Source organism: Haliaeetus albicilla, chromosome 13 (genome assembly GCF_947461875.1).
Source record: "Haliaeetus albicilla chromosome 13, bHalAlb1.1, whole genome shotgun sequence".
Lineage (NCBI taxonomy): Eukaryota > Metazoa > Chordata > Aves > Accipitriformes > Accipitridae > Haliaeetus > Haliaeetus albicilla.
This window is the reverse complement of record NC_091495.1, coordinates 7,915,094-7,935,422: the sequence shown is the minus strand read 5'-3', so window position 1 is coordinate 7,935,422 and position 20,329 is coordinate 7,915,094. Positions and strand designations below refer to the sequence as shown.

Sequence of the window (20,329 nt, the reverse complement as noted above, 5' to 3'; positions counted from 1 at the left end):
CTTTTAGAAAAATGCCTTCAAAATAGTCTCTGAGGATATTGCAGTTCTTTCCACACACAAAGCTTGTGAAGAAATGAGGAATTGTATATGTGAAATTTTGTTGCAACTGATTTGAATCCAGGAGTTCTTGTTCAGTCCATCATAGTCAAGTCAGAAATTATTTTCCTAACATTTGAGACTGTTTGGGTAGCAGGTTGTATTTCAGCTGATGATTTATTTATGAATCTGAGGAAAAAGATTATTTATGACTGCAAATGTGGGATAAAGTGTAAAATTTTACCTATACCCAAAATTGAATCACAAAACTTCAGCCTATATTTTATTCACAAGCTTCTTTCCTAATATATTATTTAGCAAACATACCATTATCTCATCATATGTGGTCTTAGCCCCAAAGAGTTTGCAGTCTCATTCAGGCACCAAAGATTTTTTAGCAGAGGAAAGCGTAATTAAGTAATTAGTTTTGAAATAAACAGACATCATTTCAGATTAGAGATGATGCACTTTAATTAAGGCTTCATCCAGAAACCTTCACCTGCGAGGCACGCATTCTGCACCAGCAATGGCAAAAGGTGTTATGCAAAGGACTTCACTGAAAGCAGAAACCAGTCTTAGATCATGACAGTGAAATAATTTTACCTATGCCTAGGTCATAGGTCCCTCAACAAAACACAAAGTATAGTGATTTCAAAAGCCATACGTTATGTTTAATCCTCCTTACAATATACCGAGCATACTTCCCTGCGGTTTGATTTTGCTGGGAATTGAAAACATTAAGGTGCATGGTCCTCAGGCAGAGTTACAGCACTGAGAATTATTCCACCACAGTTCAGTGCAATTTACCACGTCTCATAATGCCTGAGTACAGGCAGCCCATGAATGCAAATGGGAAGAATAATTCCATTAAATTATTTTTATAACTGCATAATTTTAGTAATTAAAACCTTTACTTATACCGATTCAGGAGCGAGCAGAATATTATACTAATGCACTGCACTTATTAAATTTTTAAGGTTGACTAGTAAATTTGTGGGCGATGCAAGCTGTAGTTAAGTTTCTCTCTGAGGAGAAAAGTGGTTGAACAGCATTTTGATTAGTACAATATTTTTATGGGAATTGTCTCCCCAAATTCAGTTTGGTGGGAACAGATGTGCTTTTTCACATACCTGATTCTATGACTATTTTGCTGTGCTTCAGATTTTTCTGAGGCACAGGTGTTTCTAGGCAACATTTACTGAATTCCCCAAGGAAAAATATCAGCATAGGAAAAGGAAAACTAAAAGCTGCCTGACCCAGGAGCTGTACTGAGTTAGCCTGTTGTCTAGTCCTTCAGTTATTCCAGGCCAAAGAAATACGCTTATTTATTTCTTTGGGCTTTGGGTGAAGCCTTTAGGTTATGACCTGCAAAACCAGTGAGAAACCCAAACTGAGAAAATCCCTAGAGACATGTAAGAGAGCGTTGAAAATAAGTTGCTCATCAAATACTGATAATCATTCAGTCATCTCCATAAGAATGCACAGGACATGGAAAACAAATGCAAAAAAGCACATGCATTAAATGAAAATCCTGGGTTTTTATATATTTTATCCTGCCCCAAACCCTGCATATCGCACAAAAAACATATGTAAGGGAGCAGTGCTCTGTACAGATTTAATTACAGTCTCTGGTCCCAGGTTAGCTTAAAGGAAAAACAGAGAAGTCATCTCACCTTTCATAATTCATTAGAAACTTAAGTTAGACGGTACAATTGATTCAGAAGAGTACATGACACTTTTTTCATTGCCTCTTCTCTATTTCTCTGCCAGAAAGCTCTTATATCTCAGCTTCTTACAAGATTGTTAAATTACTAGTCAGAAGAACAAACCTTTCAAAAGATTTAGAGGTTTTACCTTCTGGATTATATACCGTGGTGATTTAATACTAACATGCTGCGGTGCCGACTAGGGCAATTTCATTCATAAGAATTTATGGGCTACTCAGAATATATCCTGAACGATGGTTATAATTATCTGACAAGTTGTTCTGTGAGCAGGGGGACTGATGTTGCATCCGTGCCCCTCAAGCCCCCTCCCGTCCCAGGCATCCCATCTCTCTGCCTCCTTCAGCAGCCCCTGGCTGTGGCTGGGGCAGAGCTGCAAACGCCCCAGCCAGTGCCGCTGGTGCCACACAAAACCTGCAATGGGTTCTACGCCTAAAACCAGCATGCACAAAAGAAGAAACAACTGGTTAATTGTCCTGGTAGAGAGAGGCTTTCTTTTCCTGATGCCTTCAGAAGTCTGTTTATTCTCACTGCTATCCAAGCAAAGGCAGGTTTGCCATGACAGCTTTAGGCACCTGCTGGAAACCAAGATCACGGGTCCTTTGTAATTCGTGGGAATTTGCCTTTGACCTCTGTAGTTAAAGGATCATTACTGAAACCTTTAGGCTCTCTGCTTGCTCCTGTTTGTAGTTGCACAGGTCATGTTGATGATTATACCTCCTATGCCTCATCACAGGTAAGTACACACACCAGCATTACAAACAGAAAAGTCCTGGCCGAGAATACACAATTTACAATTTCACCTTATCTGTGCTCTGCTGTGACTACGAGGTAACACATCATAAAGAAAAAGACACAACAACAAAAAAGGGAGTACAGTGGGGCAAAATTCTGTTTTCTCATCCTGGAATCACTCTCTGGAAATATGCAGCTGAAGTAAGTGGATTTACACTCAAGTAGATTAAAGCAGATTTAGTTCCTAGACTGTTACCCATATATGCCTCTTATCTTATCATTGTCATGGTTGCACTATACTGTTTCAAACTGTTGAGGAATGATAGCTCCATTTAACACTGTCCACAGATCTGTAAATTCAACTGTACAACAAATGAGGTTTTAGCTGCCGCTGAATTTGGCCTCTACTTATGTTCTTTAAGAAAAAAGATGTTCATAGCCCTAGCATTTTCCTGAGCAGCATCCATAGTGCTGCTCACTCACATTAGCACTAATTTCACTTCAACTCTGATCAAGCAACGTCCTGAATGGCTTTAAAGAAGGAGAAATACGAAGTTGCCTCTGATCTTCCTAACAGCAGAGCAAATCAGAAATCTCCCCATAAGTGATTAGAGTTACTCCAGTGGAAAACTACCACTAAGCCAACTCCTAAGATGGGAAATAGTAGCTAATTACACACTACTGATGGGAAAGAGGATGACCTCACACACCTGCATGTTGCTTCTAGCCATTATAGAAGGTAGGGCTGGAAAGAGCTCCAAGAGGTCCTCTGCAACATTTCTGGATCATTGATAGGTGATTCTGTGATTTCCCACAGAAGCTCATGCCATTCACTGTGGATGTGGAAAATGGATTATTCCCACTATTTTTGCAGCTGCTCTCTATGTAGTAATTGAAGACTGTTATGATGTCTTAATTCGGTCCTCTCCAGAGTAACATCCCTGGTTCCTTCACTATTTTCTTAGATGTCATTTTTTTCTAGATCTTTGATCATTGACTTTGCCTTCTTCTAAGCTCTATCCGGTTGGTTTAAATCCGTTTGAACTATGGTGCGAGCAGCTGAACACAGAAACTTGGAAGCAAAATGCCAGTGTACCCTACTAGGTGTGGCTGCCTTTGTAGGGAGCACAGTCCTGGACCTGTGTCTGGAAGACAGCATCATAGGTCTTCTGATCCAAGTGGCTTTCTTTGCAGCCTCTGCAGTATCTCTGTCACCTCTGGCTGTTACATTATGTGATAATCATTCTGGAGTCACTGTAAGCTCTTAATTCTTGGTTTTCAGGTGCAATTTTTGTCAATAATTCTACAAGTTGTTGCACTCTGAGAAGCTAAATAGGTTTATGCCCTGAGACTGTGTCTCTCCTTCTGGCTGAAGGAGACTGGTCTTGCTCTCCAATGGAAAGTTTGCTGCTAGCTTTGTTTATCAGACACTGCAATAATTAATTTCCTATGACTTCCCCGTGACGGTGGATTAACCTATTTAAGGATCTGAGGGAAGACTCCAGCTGTGAAGAGAAGAGCAGAACCACAGCGAGCGTTGCCATTGTGGGCAGTAAGGAAGTCTGAGAGTCTGTTTCCTGCTCAGAGAATCCACAAGTGGGCATTTCCATGTAAAGTGCATCTAAAAACCAAGGCTTCACACCATGCTCAGTTGCCTAGAATTACAGATTGGAAAGTTAAAGGCTGTGCATAGCCACCAGTAAAATAAAAGTTTCTATGCATAACAGAAGAAATACTTGACCACTGTACAGTATTTGTAGGAGAAATAATCTGCAATCCCATTCAAACTGCAGAAGGAGGAAAGCCATTAAAAACAAATCACTTCATAGTGTTTATGCTTATGTCTTGCATAAATGTCTTGCTCTCCATAAAGTTTGACTCTGATGAGAAGGAAAGCTGTGGGAGAAATGATTATGTGCTTATTTTCATAGAAATGATCCATCAGTTTCTGATGACAACAACACAGAAGTGTGCTTGAAAGATACCAGCTCTGACATCAGCTCACTACACTCATTTTGTTCTACAAATACCTAAGTTTTGAGATAAATCTGAAAGCGCTTTAATCTCTTAGCAAAGTGAACAAACTCGGTTGTGGAATGGTAAGTGTGATACTGAAAACTCAACAAGCTACAGAACGGCATCCTTTTGTGGCAATATTTGGGTTTATGTCTTGTTTAGGGTGCAGTCACTGAAGAATCTGATCTGTCACAGCATAGGATCTCTCATCCTCTATGAAGCAGTCTGATGTGCATTGATGGTGAGAGAGAAGCCGGCAAGCTGCTGATTCTCTCTCTTCACTCTCTCCCCACTGTCTAAAACACATAATAGCAAAAAAACCCAACACAAGCCCCAAAACTAGTCAAAACATGGATGTAGTTCTACATTTAACTTAAATAAGGATTTGTTTAAAACCTTACAAGCCGTCATATCCACCAGCACTAAAAAGCCTAAAGCAGAAAACACGTAAAAAAGAAATCATAACTCACATCCAGGTACAAAAGGATACTGTTATGCATGTGCAATTCACTAACGCTTATTCAAACAACTTCTGAAAACACTGCCCCACATTCTACTGTGAATCCCAGCATAAAGAGTAAAAAGGTTACTTCATATATATCTCAATAATCTCACCTAGTTGGGCTTGAAGAGAATAAGGTATCTTCTAGGTATCTTGGACAGAATATCCAAAATTTAAATCCATACAGGGTCATTAGGCATCTTGGAAAGTTCTAATTTTTTCCCTCTTCATCTTTAGTATTTTTTGTACAGTAAATAGTGAAGATCTCATCCTCCCTAGTTCTGAGATCTTGGTCTTCTAGATAATGCCCTGCAGATTTGGTAGACTGGGAGATAAGTCCCCAGCTTCTTGTGGGGTGTATCACTGTTCCCACTGCTATGAGGATACTCACTGTGTACATAAATGGTCTTCTGTGTTATAGCAGGGAATCTGAATAGCTCAGTACTCAGACCATTTATTTCCTTTCAAAATCCGTACAGCTGAATTATATGGCACAGAACAAATCTTTTATATTTAAATAGAGTAAACAGGGAATGCCACAGTGGTATGGTGAAATGAATTAGTTTTTGTAACAGGAACGTTGTTTGTTACAACTGTTTCAATAGAAAGATAACTGGATGAGCTTGCATGTGATTAATTCCTTTTCATTGTGGAAAAGCCTAGTGTATGAATTGATAATGTATTTTACTTTGCCTTTATATAATGAGCTTGAGTTTTCTTTAGTTGAATCCCTAAACAGCAGGGGAACTCAGTTCAGCTGAACTGGCTGTGCTGAGTCATAACAATTCAAAAGTTGAGCAGGCAGAAATCTAATTATCCCCTGGCCCTCGCCATAGATCAAGTCTCTCCGGGCAAAGGTTGGTGGATATGACTAAATGATGGCAGAAATCTTATCCAGTCAGATCCTTCTAGCTAGTTACTGCTCTGGGGATCAAGTAATGGTCCCAAACTCTCGTTTTCACATTGTCTCCTGCAATTTCAAAGTAACTAGATGTAATCTGAACAAGTATCCTTATTACATTGTGGCATCGTGCAAATTATGTCTGCTTTATCCAAGAAATTTTCATCCAAGAGGAATCATGTACTTTATCGAATTAGTGTGGCTGCATCATCAAGGGCCATGTAGCTAACATGCAAGGCAAATTACATCAGTGGAACAGTTCACTGGAAGCCGAATACTTCAAAGTGCTCATGCCTCCCTATGGTTGTTAACAGGTGGGATAAGGCTTGTTTGCAGAAATCCTCTCTCCTCCCTTTTCAACACTGAGCACCAGACCTGGCATGCAACCCAGCACTTACAGCAAGACTGATATACTCCCAGTGGCTTCCGTGTGGTCTGGACGCTTCTATAAGCAAAAACCTAAGAAAAAGTATCACTGACCTTGAGAAACTTCAGACCCTGTGGCTGACAGGTCAGGAAGATGTGGAGTAAGAGGCAGCTCTGAATAGAGTCTAGGAATAGTATCAAGTAAAGCACCCTCTGAACTATCTTTATTATGTTGGCCTACTCAAGAAGACATGTGGTTGTTTCTAAAGGTGGGACTCTTGGGTCACATCACTCAGCCCAGCAGCCTGGATGCTGCCTCTGTCACATGAAAGAGCAGAGTGGAGCACCAGCAGCTATGGAGAATGCCCTGGTGTACTGGGAGATGTCTGTACAGTACATCTTTGCAGTCCTCACTTAGGCAGGAGTGAACCCACTCGACTCATGCTCCAAGCTAGCATAGAGACATGGTGTTACATCTCAGCAGAATTTAGTAATGCAGGCCTATTTCATTAGCCTAGGCTTCCAGACAGGTCAGAACACCAGACAAGTTCTCTCATACCCACTCACACAAGAACACGTACACATACTGCGGTCACATCAAACATGAGGAAAACGCTAACTCCTGCTGAAAAAGGACCTTGAGCCAACCCACTTATTTACCACAGAAATTAATGGTAGTTTTCTGGGCATCTGGGGTTTCACCAGGAGTCTGACTCAAGAAGTAGCCAATAACTGCTCTTCACTTGGACATGTAATGACAAGAGATCATGATAAAATGATATAAACATCTTCAGGAGAGGAGCTGACGGTGTTGCTTACTAACTTTGTCTGCAAAGTGGTTTTGTGCTTATATTGAAGATACACAGGCGTATGGAAACAGTAGAGTATTAGCAAGATCATAATTGAAACTTAATGGCTTCATGAAGCTCAGTGCAGAAGAGTAATTTTTGTGACTGAAATTTTAGATGACACAAAATGGAAGGATGTGAGGAAGAAAATCAAAACATAAGATTAAAAACTTCCTCCCACTTAGCTATCCTCTCAGATTCCTCTGTTTAACCTTAAATAGTTGATTAACTTCTTTCTCATGGGTCTCCTGGGACAAGTAAGGCTATAGGACAGATTTGGAGATTCTGATCAATCTGCATTGGGGGACCATCTGACCATCCTGATGTGGTCTGCTGAAGGTCTGAGAAGGTGTTAGGATCCTTGAGAGAAAAGCAGATAAACTTTTCAAATCTGAACTAGATCACTGAAATATAATGAGAAAAATGTCCCACCTCAGAGAAAGGTATTTTCCAATACTCCAGCAGTTTCTTACGATATCTATGATGTCTGGCATAGTACATAGATTGCTATGCCTCACTCCTAGAGGTCAGTGACCGTTAATTAAAATTTCACTGTACACCCACCTTTTGAAGGATGTGTCCTCAGCTTGCCATCTGGAAGGTTAATAACGGACAGATTTGCAGGCCGTGCTGCAATACTCAGACCCAAAGATGAATTTCAAACACTTCCGATTGCAGCAGCTGTTCAGATCTGCATTTGGGATGGTTTGCAGAGAAAGGACCCTTTTGAAATTTTGGGTTCAGTATCAAGCCTTTAACATGGACTGATTCCAGTGCTGGAGACGTGAATGTTGATGACTAATGCTGGGCACGTAAATAATAACCAAGGGTAATGTGAAAGGATAACAAGGGATTCTCTGTGGCCATCTGGGTGGAGAGAGAAATTGAGTCTCCTGAATGGACAACACCCAAGGCTGCTTTGACAATCAAACAGCTTCAGCCAATATTTGCTACCATCTTCCATTACATGATGCTGAGCCTCAGGCTTGGAATTCAGGTACAAGTAATAACACAGGCAGGTTACAGCTTCTTTTTTAGCATCAGAGAGAGAAAGATTAGCAAAAGCTTCCTGGACAATGAACTTTTATAGCTTCTTTGTGACTCTTTGGAATGTTTTAGGGGAATTGCTGATGATACATTCACAGCTATGACACTGGAAATACATAACCCCTGGGATGGTGTTCACAAGCATGCTTAACCCAAACTCCTTCGATGGTCTCAGCTCTCTCTTTTCCAAAGAACATCCCACTTCATTATCTTTTAGCATTAAATAACTGGTGTTTGTTTGTGCCTGGCATTTGTAAAGGTCTCAGAACCAACAAATCCTGTGCTTTAGTATTGGTGTGTGGCTTTGGCTTCCTCTTATGTCCTCAACTAATTTAACCTTTCTTTGCATCCAAGCCATTGCCTAGAAGGTGCAGAGGAGCACAATGACATATAACCCAGGGATGCTGTTCATGCTTGGAAAATGATGTTGCATTCTGCACCCTATAACCCATGTAGGGTTGTAGTCTTTTACCACACACAGATCGTCAGCCCCTGAAGGGCATAGATGCTCGATCAAGCTGAGCTGTCCCACGTGTATGGAGTCTTGTTTCCTGGTAACATGTTGCAGCCCATATAATAGAAAACCAGCATCCAGAACTGTAAGCAGTGTCCCCCGGAGAGGAAGAATTTGCAGCTAAAGAAGAGGCTGTTATTTGGTACAATATTCTGGCACTGCTTAGCATTTTGATCTAGTTCTGTTTGGGAAGACATCTCGTGATGGAGAATGTCTCACCTTATCAGAGATGGACAGCAGCTGCTGCACAGGAATGGGAGGTCTTTAGGTGATCAGCTGCATTGGGAATAATTTGAAGAAATGAGAGTTAATTAGTTCAGGGTAAACCAAGAAGGGATCTGATTAGCCAGAATACTAAACACCAGTTGCTTCCAGAACACAGCTAAATGGCTTTACAAAGCTAAGAAAAGACAGCATCTGGTAGCTTTTCCAACACATGAGCTCTGGCCACTAAAAAATTGACCTCTTCTTGCCCTCCCTCAGAAAATTTAGTTCTGGATGAGGGCAGATTTGGGAGGGCGTTTGCATTTTTTTGAAATAAATAATTTCTGGAAGGGCTTGTAAGATACCCAGCTACTCATGAGCAGGCTTTAATGTGGAGAAAAACTCGTCACCATGAAGCAGGATTTTTTGAAGAACCACTGTTAGAAGCAAACTGATCTTCCTTGCAAAGTCAGGTTGTCCCTTCTTCAGGTGGAGTTTGCTCTCAGGCAATCTGGCCATCCTGGGAACACCACCAGGTCAGCCTCCTGCCTGCTGGTCCCCTCTTCTCTGACAAGAAGAAGCCATCCTGTGTATAACTAAGAACCCGATGATTTCCTTCCCATGGATTGCACATTAAAATATCAAAGAACTCTGATTGTGGTCTTAGCCCATAGCTGAAACATTAGGAAGTTCATTTCTGGAAATTCAAACACATTCTTTAGCTTGGATAACATTTATATAAAAACAAAAGGACACTCAAGGCAGGCAAAGCTAAGAATGTGAGCAAGAAGTGGACCATCTGTGGGCTGGTGTGTGGCCACCTCTGTGGCTGCTAACACTCAATTCCAGCTGGACCTGTCAGCTCCTTCCTTGTAAGCATGCTGTCAGTGCAAATTGACAAGAATCCCTGGGATTCAAGCCTCAGAATGTATTCCCTTATGCAAGGCTAATTGTTCACAACAGGACAGATATCGCAGGAGAAGATGTTTGACTAATTGCATATCAAATTGCACCCAAGCCAAAAACCAGTCGCAGTGGAGGCAGTATGTAATTTCAGATAGGGTGAAATGGGATCACGTGTATGCATGAACTCAGCCACATAGGTTCTGCTTAAATTCTCACCGTAAATATTCAGCAGAATTTGCAAGGCCATAAGGCAGTGCTCTGCGTGAATGTGAATTGCATCCATAGCATGTATGGGACTGTGTGTTGTATAATTCATGAGAATAGCCACACGGGGTCATACCAAAGGTTCGTTCAGCTCAGCGTCCTGTCTCTGAATCTGAACAGTGAAAGATGTGTAGGAAAAAAGCATAAGAAATGCAATAAGCATAGCATGCTCCTTCCCCTGCTGTACCCTCTATACTGACAGTCACTAGTTCAGGGATTTCTGGAGGCTGTTCCTGCTTCCTAGAGCTTGATGGCCCATGAGAGACCTTCCTTCCCTGATTCTGTCTAATTGCTTCTTCAACCCATTCATACTTGTGCTATCCAAAACATCCTGTGGCAAGGAGGTGCACAATTTAATTATGTATTGTGTGCAGATGTTCTTCTTTTCATTTATTGTGATTAATAATTTCATGTGTTGCCTGCTAATTCCCGTGTATAAGAAAGAGCAAACAATCTTTCCTTACTCATTTTTGCAGTTTTCACTTCCTCCCGTAGATTGCTGTATATTATGTGGAGAAAATGAAAACTCAAACTGACTCATCTCAGATATTAAGGTGATAAGAGATCACATCTATTTGTTAACTTCCAGCTGTATCTTTATAGTGGGTCTGTTCTGAATTCCAGGTACAAGAAATGGTCTCGCTGTAGTATTCAGGCTTTGAATACAAATTACAGCATGAACCTGCCTCCAGCGTTATTATCCATTGGGCTACTGGGATTTAGAAACTCTTTGTATCTTGTCTGGTTACTATGGCCATTCTCAAAGTCTGTTATTTCTATGCTTTGTACCAGATATGTAAGTATAAGGCTATGCTTTGGGTTGCCCTCAAAGGTATACAGCATTTCAATGAAAATCTCTCCATGTTCAGACACAGAGGTTTCAGCAGACCCCCAGATGCAAAGACCAAAAAGAAACCCAAAACCATGGAAGAAAATCAACCCTGTCCCCCCCTTTCTCCTTGTCTTCACATGTAATATTGTGCAAAATGCTGCTATGAAGGTCTCCCTCTGCAACTGCTCCACCCATCACTGGATTCTCCATCTTATTCAAAGTCTCACATATATCTAGTCTCATTCTATCCCATGTGCCTGTCTCCTAATAGTGTAACAGATGCATCCTTCTGATTGCTTGTCATGGGCAACAGTAATTTTTTCTTTCTCAAGGGAAAGCTGTATTCATACATCAACTCTCCACCTTCATGCCAGAGACTCTCTCCCTTAATTCCTGTTTTCGAAGCCCCTCATACAAAATGCACAATGGGTATGGAATGCCAGAGAATCAAAGCACCTGTGTTTTGTATTCAGCCAGCACTAGCTTGAGTGGATGTGCAAAAGCACAAGCCTAGACTTTTGAGGTCCCCAGCCCTCAGCGCCCTCATAGCTCTGTTTCTGCTACATACTTTTTTCCCTTGCCATGTCTGACTATCACTGTTAAGTTCTTAAAGGCAGGAAAGGAGTGATATTTACAGTGCTTTGTTTCCTATTGCCAGTGTCTGCAACAATTAACATGAAAATGCACCCTGTCTGTGGTTCACTTCAAGTGTGGAGCATTGCTGTTCCTGTCAAGGGGAAAGAACCCAGTGCAGTTCCAAAGAGCTTGGGTTTTTTAAGCCCCTTTTTAAAATTACATTTCCATAGACAACAGAATATTTAGTTGAGTTAGTCTGTGCAAACTGAATCAAATCTTCCTGTTGTTGCTCTCTGTGATCAACAAGAGGTGCACCATTTGAGAGGAGTATTTATAGTGCCCAGTGTGGAAGTTTGGTTTATACTATCGGTGTGAGCGAGGGGGTTCTGAAGAAACTACCAGACAATCGGTATGCAAGGATGACAGCCACAGGGGACAACAAGCTGCAGGTGACCATGGCTGCATAAGGAGCTTTAGCCCTTCTTGGCCAACCTGCTGTACCTACATGTTGACCTCTACCTGAGATAATGGCATGGCTCCAAGTATACGGCAGGCCTTACCACGAGATGAGTATTAGCCAAAATCTGAGCAGGAGCTGGGTGACCAGTTGCAGCTCCATGGGTCCCTTCCAACCGCCACCCTCCTGTGCAACTCTGTGCCTTGCTTTCACTCCTAAAGCACCTGAACTCAGCCCTCGTGCCCGCCGGCAAGGATGCTGGGACAAGGCACGATCCCAAACTCCTCCCCGAGGGGTCATCCCCAAACAGCAGCTGCCCGCTCCAGAACAGCCGATGGCGGACACGCTCGGAAGAGAGAAAAATCGTTTTATTGAGAACATCAACTGCGGTGGGGGGCGGGCCCAGGACTCACAGGGGTTCAGCCAGTAACAGGAAAACGGCACCTACAAGGACAGAGTCAGAGAGCGCTGCTGAATGCACAGCGGCAGGAAGAGGCAGGGTTTGGTTGCCCTCTCTCTGGGGAACACCGTTGACGAGGAATTGCTCATAGCCCAGAAGAGAGCGAGCTATGGCTGGCATTGCCGAGGGGAGGGCTCCGGCGCCTTATCCCCACGGGGAATGCCCTTAGAGAGCTGTGCGCGCGCAGAGATGCACAGGGCCCCTGTGCCACGCAGCGGGGCTCGATGGGGAGCCCCTGGGGAGCGGCCACGGGGTTCCTGCCAGACCCTGCGCAGCACCATCCCTCACGGGTTCAGGTAAAGGCAGTGCCATAATTAAATTAAAAATCATAAATTAAAAAAAAAAAAATCAAAACCAACTGTCACGACCCAGACTGGACAGACCAGGGAGTCCTGTTTAATTCAAAATTCCCTCCAGCTAAGTTGAGGTGAAACGACACCAAACGATCAGTTAAAGATTTTATTTATGACAGAAGCAAATGGAACTGGGGAGGCGTGGTAGTAGGTGGCAGGGTTTCTCGCAACAGGAATTAGCATCAGACTACTTCTGTAAACTGTGTAACCATATACATCAGTGCAGGGAATAAGGAGATCCCTCCTGTTGAGTCACGAGGTTCAGAGCAGACCCCTGTCGTCGTTTAACCCCAGCCAGCAACTAAGCACCACGCAGCCGCTCACTCCCCGCCCACCCCCCCAGTGGGATGGGAGAGAAAATCGGGAAAAGAAGTAAAGCTCGTGGGTTGAGATAAGAACGGTTTAATGGAACAGAAAAGAAGAAACTAATAATGATAATGATAACACTAATGCAATGACAACAGCAATAATAAAAGGACTGGAATGTACAAATGATGCGCGGTGCAAATGCTCACCACCCGCCGATCGACACCCAGTTAGTCCCCCAGCGGCGATCCCCAGCCCCCACTCCCCCCAGTTCCTACACTAGATGGGACGTCACACGGTATGGAATACCCCGTTGGCCACTTTGGGTCAGCTGCCCTGGCGCTGTCCTGTGCCAACTCCTTGTGCCCCTCCAGCTTTCTCACTGGCTGGGCATGAGAAGCTGAAAAATCCTTGACTTTAGACTAAACACTACTAAGCAACAACTGAAAACATCAGTGTTATCAACATTCTTTGCATACTGAACTTAAAACGTAGCACTGTACCAGCTACTAGGAAGACAATTAACTCTATCCCAGCTGAAATCAGGACAGCATGGCACAGGTAGAGTCTTCTGCTGGTACCAAGTAGAGGCAGAATGTCAGGCAAAGTGGCTCATTGAATGGGAATGACCTAGGGGAATTTACTTGGCTGTTACAAGCCCCATTGCTCTACAAGTTGAATCTTTTTTCTCTAGTCCTTTCTTTTTTGGAAGGGGGTGGCGGGAGGGGGACGGATAATTTATCTTCATACCTACAAAAACACGCATTGTACCAGTCAAGGTAGAAGACGCCTTTCTCGCGTACCTTTTCTTTTCTGAACATGGTGAGCTCAATCTGCTGATCAATAGCCCACTGAGTTCAACGGACACCTTGGATTTTTACCCTTTGGCTCAAGAGCTAGATGCAACCTCCTGTCGTTGGTGTTTGCACGACTAATGCAGTAATCTGCGATCTTCTCTCTAATAATCTAGGCTACATACTACCTAACGCTCTGTGCGAGAGTACAACCTGAGTTACACATGACATCAGCACTGTGAAGAGCCGTGACATTCCAATGAGAAATGAGACCTATTTTGAACACCTTTTATTAGCTTGCAGGAACAACAAAGGGGAAGCACTGTGTAAATAATACAAAAACCCAACGTGGGTTTTCCCCCTAAATTTCTGAGCCTGCTGTGACAAGGGATGTCCCAGGCACCCCCTGGGCTGCGCTATGGGGGACCTGCTCACATTCACTGGGATCTGGGAGACGGGGCAGAGCGGACCCTCCGGCAGCTTGCAGGTGGCACAGAACCGGGAGGAGAGGCTCATGCGCCGGAGGGTCCTGCTGTCAGCCAGGGGGATCTTGACCGGCTGGAGAAAGGGGCTGACGGGAACCTCCTGTAGTTCCCCAAGGGGAAGAGCAAAGTCCTGGAGACCTGGGGACGAAGAAGCCCTTGCGCCAGTAAACGCTGGGGGACACCCAGCTGGAAAGCAGCTGTGCAGACACCTGGGGTGATGGTGGACGCCAAGTGGACCGATTTCGAGCCAGAAAAGTGCCCCTGGGGCAAAGGCGGCTCACTGCCTCCTGGGCTGCAGTAGGCAAAGCGTTGGCAAGAGGTGGAGGGAGAGGGTCCTTCCCCTCTGCTGGGTCCGTCCAGCCCGCCCGGGGCTCCCCAGTGCCAGGCAGAGACGGCCATACTGGAGAGAACTCTCGCCCCAGTGCCCCTCCCACTTTCCGTTGGGCTCAGAATGTTGGTCGTTGGGCTCGGAATGTTGTCAGTTGGAGCCCACGGCCGCCAGAGACAGCAGCACGGAGCTGTGCTGGCACGCAGGAGCGCTGGGAGGAGGCAGGATCTGGCCGAGCGGCACCTCGCCGGCACCGGCACCTCGCCTCCCATCCCCGCTGTCGCCGACTGGCCCGCGTCCTCGGTCCACGGCGAGGGTCCTCCTCTCCCGGGCAGGATGGGCCAGGCCAACTGCTGCTGCGGCTCCAGGTGGGCTCTCCCTGTGCCTGGGGGGCACGGCCGGGACCCGCGGCAGCGGCGGCGGCGGCGGCCTTTCTCATGCCCGCCGCTCTCTGCTCCGCAGGGAGGCTCTCACCGACGCCGAGCCGGTGCTGAGCACGGACGTGCGGCTGACCCGGGGCCGCAAGAGGAGCGAGAGACGCCTTCTCCTCCTCCAGGAGGAACTGGTGATCGCCAAGTTGCAGTAAGACCCTCAGAGCCCAGCTGCCTTTCCCCCAGCCCTGGCCCTGGCCCTGGCCCCGGCCCCGGCCCCGGCCCCGGCCCCGGGGCAGGGACGCCCCGGCACCAGCCCCAGGCCCCGGCACCTTGGTGGGTGCTGGAGGCGCCCATCGCTGTCCGTCCGTCCGTCCCAAGGGCAGGCGGGGGACAGGGCTCTGCCCGGGGGGACCCCCAGGAGGCCACCTCCAGCTCACCGCCTGCCTCTCCTCTCTGCTCTCCGCAGACGCGGCACCAGCGTGCGCCCACAGCTCCGCCTGGCCCTGGACCAGCTGTGGGTGCTGAGCGGCGGAAAGGAGGCGGCGGGGGACGAGGAAGAGGAGGAAGGCGGCGATGAGGACAGGACCTCCGTCCTCCTCGTCTGGCCCAGCGGCTCCTGCGTTGCCACTTTCCCGTGAGTGCCACGGCCGGGCGGGAGACGTTCCCAAGCACGCCCACGCCATCGTGAGAGCGGCCTCTGCCCTGCGTGCAGAGCCTGGGCAGGGAGCAAGCAGCACGCCGGCAGGGAGGGATGGGGGCATGGGCAGGTCCCGCCTCCCCTTTGGGTCCCCAGAAGGGGAGGGCGAAAGCAGCTGCTCCGGCAGGGCACGGGGAGCCAGGGCTCGGGCAGCGCCTCTGTCCTGCCCCACGGGGCTTCGTCCCGCTCCGGCGTCCTTCCCCACGGGGCAGGGCTGCGCAGGCGCCCGCCTCTGCCCGCGGGCTGGGGGGCAGCGGGGCCTGACGCTGGTTCTCCTCTCTTTCGGCAGCTCCCGGGCGCTGAAGGAGCTGTGGGTGGGCACGCTGCTGGGGTAAGCCGCGGGGATGCTGCAGGTGCAGCCGGACGGGGGAACACAGCTCCCCAGCTGGGGAGAGGTGCCCCCGCGGCTGCCGGCAGCTCTCGCTCGGGCAGAGCTGCCGCACAAGGGAGAAGAGGCGGCTCGGGGCTCAGCCAGCTCTCTCCCTGTCCCTTCCCGGCGCACAGGACACCAGAAGGAGCCAAGAGAGCCCGGGTGACGCCTGTGCCGTCAATCAGGCTCCTGGAGAAGGAGCTGGGCCGCCGCCACGCCGTGAGTGCCCGCCCGGTCTGGGCTCTGCCCCCGAGCCCTGGTCCTCCAGCCGAGCGAGCGGCAGAGGCATCGCTGCTCACCTGCCTCCGCTCCTTCTCTCTTGCCCAGTGGAGGACGTTCAGCGCCGGGAGCCTGGAGAGGCTGATGGAGGGCCAGGCCGAGGTGAGAAGGGCTGCCTTTCGCCCGCCTCTGGCTGTGCCGGCACGTGCGGCCAGTGGGGTGAGGGATGGCGGGAAGGGTGGTGCCGCTCGGGGAGCGGAGAGGGTCGGGGAGCCGCCGGGAATGCCGGCACATCCTCGCCGGCGGTGCTGGGGGGAAACCTGCCCCGCGGGGCAGAGAGCCCGGGAGGGCAGAGGGTCCCGGCTCTGCCGCGCTCAGGCTGCCGGTGCCGGCTGGCAGCTCGCCGGCGGCCCTTTGCGCTGCGGGGCTGCTCTCTGAGCGCAGCCTGGTTCTTGCAGGCTGGTCCCAAGCAAGGGCCTCCGGCGGTCCCGCCGAGCAGCGGAGGGGGACTTTGCCACGCACCGGGTGAGTTTCGGGGAGAGCGGTAAGCTCCTGCAAGCGCTGGAGCTGTGCTCACTTGTCCCTCGAGTGTCGCCATGCAGGTTGGGCAGCCCGAGGCAGGACGTCACCTCCAGGAGGAAGGACACCCGCTGGGCAGCGGCCGCTGGACGTGGTTCTGCGGGGACACGGAGCCTCTGCTGCTGCCCACGGCTTGGAGGAGGACAGGGCGAGGGCCGGGCCAGGCTCTCCTCTCCTGGTGGCGTGCCGGCTCTCAGGAGCCTCCCAGCTGGAGCTGCTGAGCCGGAGCTCAGCGTTCCAGCTGCTGGCTCCCTGCCCGTCCTGCTGCACCGCTCAGCACCACGCTGCGGGCAGGGCAGGCCCCGGGAGCACTGGCCTGGCGGTCTCCGTTGACGGGCTCTTGCTCTGCTTTCCTTTGCGGCAGGAGGGAGCAGCGGCAGGAGGAGGAAGAGGAGGGGGCTGCCCTGGCCCTTTGCTCAGCGGAGGACCCCGGCCGCTGCCCAGGCGCCAGGGCAGGCGGGCTCCGGCTGCAGCAGGGCGCTCTTTGGCCAGCCCCTGGCAGCCCTCTGCGGGGAGGACGGCTCCCTGCCCCGGCCCATCCAGGTAAGCCAGCCTGGCCGGGGGGTCCCCAGCCCTCCAGATGCTCCCTAGAGGCGGTGGGAGCCCTCCCTCCGGCCGCTCCACAGGGGACACGGGCGTCCCCAGGAGCTCCGGGGATGGCGGCTTGGGCTCTTCGCCCCCAGCAAGGAGCCCGCTCTGGGGCAGTGCTCTGGCCACCGCTGTCGGAAGGCAGCTCCTCAGCCAAGCAACTGTCCTCCTGCCTCTCCTGCAGGAGCTGCTGGCTGTCCTGCGCCGGGAAGGACCGTCGACGGAGGGGATATTCCGCAGAGCCGCCGGCGGGACCGAGCTTCGGGAGCTGCGGGAGGCCCTGGACCGCGACGCCGATGTTGACCTGGGAAGCCAGCCTGCGCTCCTGCTGGCCGCCGTCTTGAAGGTGAGCGCTTCTGACCTGCGGCTGGAGGAGCTCCCGGCCGGCCTGGAAACTTCAAAGGCTCACCCGGAGCCCTTGGCATTGCAGGACTTCCTCCGGAGCATCCCCGACAAGCTGCTCGTCAACAACCTCTACGAGGACTGGATGCAAGCCATGGAGAGGACCGGCAAGGAGGAGAGGCTCTCCGAGCTGAAAGCGTAAGTGCGGGCAGCAGCCCGCCTGTTGAGCAGGAGCCCTGACCGCTGGCTGAGAGCACCTGGAGCCGCTGGCTACCCCTGCCTTGGGCAAGCTTTGGGGATGGCTGTGGGCAACATCTGCTCTATTAACGTTGAGTTCCCGGTCCCTCAGGGTGGCCGAGAAGTTGCCTGCGGCCAACCTCCTGCTCCTCAAGCAGCTGCTCTCGCTGCTCCAGCACATCGGCCACAACGCAGCCACCAGCAGGATGACCGCCAGCAACCTGGCCATCTGTCTTGGGCCAAACCTGCTGAGCCCACCCGACGAGGACCTGCTCCCGCTCCAGGCCATGCTGGAGGTGACCGAGAAGGTGCGCTGTGTTGGCAAGCCGGCTGCAGCCTTGCCGGCCCATCAGAGCTTGGCTGCTCAGAGGTCCCTGGCTGCCTCCTCCCTTGAGCAAATGCCGGTGGGGTGGCTGCCCGCAAAGGCAGCCCCACAGCCACAGCCGTCTGTGCAGAGGCAAGGGTCGGGAGTGGGAAAGGCTGCTTGGTACAACTTCAGGCAGCTGGGTTGAGACCAAGGGTTTGATGTGTGCAGGTGAACACGCTGGTGCTGTTCATGATTGAAAATTGCGGCGACATCGTTGGGGAGGAGGTGGCCGGCCGCTCCCGTCCAGCAGCCGGGGAGTCGCCAGCCCCCACGGACGGAGCCACAGGTATGAGGAGGAACTGAGGGCTGTCCCAGGCTGGGGCTCGGGATACCAGAAACCTCAACGTCAAGAAGAAAAGCGGTGTAGGGCTTGGGGTGGGTTTTGCTTTAGGCGTGCCTTACTTCCAAGGCGTCACTGCTGCACATGGTTTTGCTTTCTAGACCTGCATTTGGAAAAGCAAAGTGGCCCTGCAGGCAGAGCAGACCAGGGCCACCAGGCAGAAGCCATTCTGCATGCATCCCCCTCTCTGGACGTCCTCAAAGGAGCTGGGGGAGGCACGGTGGCGGAGTCCAAAACGGCAGAGGTATGTCAGCTCCGCTCCACAAGCACCGTGACAGCGTCTCTCGGGTAGGAGGGTAGTTTCTGAGGAGGCCAAGTAGCTGCTGGGCCTCCTCCGGCCAGCCGATGGCTTGTGCGTTCGGGGTTCCTCCTCCTCCTCCTCCTCCTCCTCCCCCGCGGAATCGTACACTGTGCGGAAAACTGGAAAGGTCCTTTCTCAAATGCATTAGGCATGTGCTTAATCCAACCAAATACCGACAAGAAGACAGCGGGGAGTAGCTGTCAACTTGAGAGGGCTTTTGCTCAGATCCTACTTCATCACAGTTTCATCAAGTCTGTTTTGGGGCGGGCGGACTGTGCAAAATGTGGACGATGCAAAGCAGCATCTTCCCCGGAGAGCTAAGGTGGCAATTTGGCAAGCAGTCCCTTACTACTCCAGGCCGTCCCTTGCCACCCCTTAACTCCAACATTTCTGGTTTAGGCACCTCCAGCTTTGCCTCCAGCCACCCTCAAGAGCACAGCAGAGCCCCTGCCATGCCCGCAGCAACTGGGCAGCCTTTCAGAGGAAAGAAGGTAAAACGAGTCACTTTGGGTTAAAATCAGAACTGTGTCCGCTGGATCGTCGTGGCCTTACCTATCTAAGCACACTGTGGGATGGAAAGGTTTGCAGGCTCTCCCCGGGACAAGGAAAAGAGAGGAAACCGAAGGAGGAAACAGGCCTGGGGAGATGAAAGCTGTGCCGAAAACAAGAGGAGGAAGAGAGAAAACAGATCGGGGCATCGCAGACGGAAAAGATGCAGGAAGGTCCGGCAGGTCGAGAAGCCCAGGTGTGTACCAGGCTCTGCTGCTGCGCAGGGTCTGGCAGGAACCCCGTGGCCGCTCCCCAGGGGCTCCCCATCGAGCCCCGCTGCGTGGCACAGGGGCCCTGTGCATCTCTGCGCGCGCACAGCTCTCTAAGGGCATTCCCCGTGGGGATAAGGCGCCGGAGCCCTCCCCTCGGCAATGCCAGCCATAGCTCGCTCTCTTCTGGGCTATGAGCAATTCCTCGTCAACGGTGTTCCCCAAAGAGAGGGCAACCAAACCCTGCCTCTTCCTGCCGCTGTGCATTCAGCAGCGCTCTCTGACTCTGTCCTTGTAGGTGCCGTTTTCCTGTTACTGGCTGAACCCCTGTGAGTCCTGGGCCCGCCCCCCACCGCAGTTGATGTTCTCAATAAAACGATTTTTCTCTCTTCCGAGCGTGTCCGCCATCGGCTGTTCTGGAGCGGGCAGCTGCTGTTTGGGGATGACCCCTCGGGGAGGAGTTTGGGATCGTGCCTTGTCCCAGCATCCTTGCCGGCGGGCAC

The 20,329-nt window shown here is 49.9% G+C and overlaps 1 long non-coding RNA gene across 1 annotated transcript; it reads left to right on the top strand.

Annotated features, from left to right (window-relative positions):
• Window positions 1–18,533: 18,533 nt before the first annotated feature.
• On the top strand, window positions 18,534–19,816 carry LOC138688828 (uncharacterized). Its single transcript, XR_011327631.1, has 4 exons — window positions 18,534–18,713; window positions 18,869–19,011; window positions 19,468–19,559; window positions 19,649–19,816. It is a non-coding gene; the product is annotated as an uncharacterized lncRNA (long non-coding RNA).
• The last annotated feature ends 513 nt before the right edge of the window (window positions 19,817–20,329 follow it).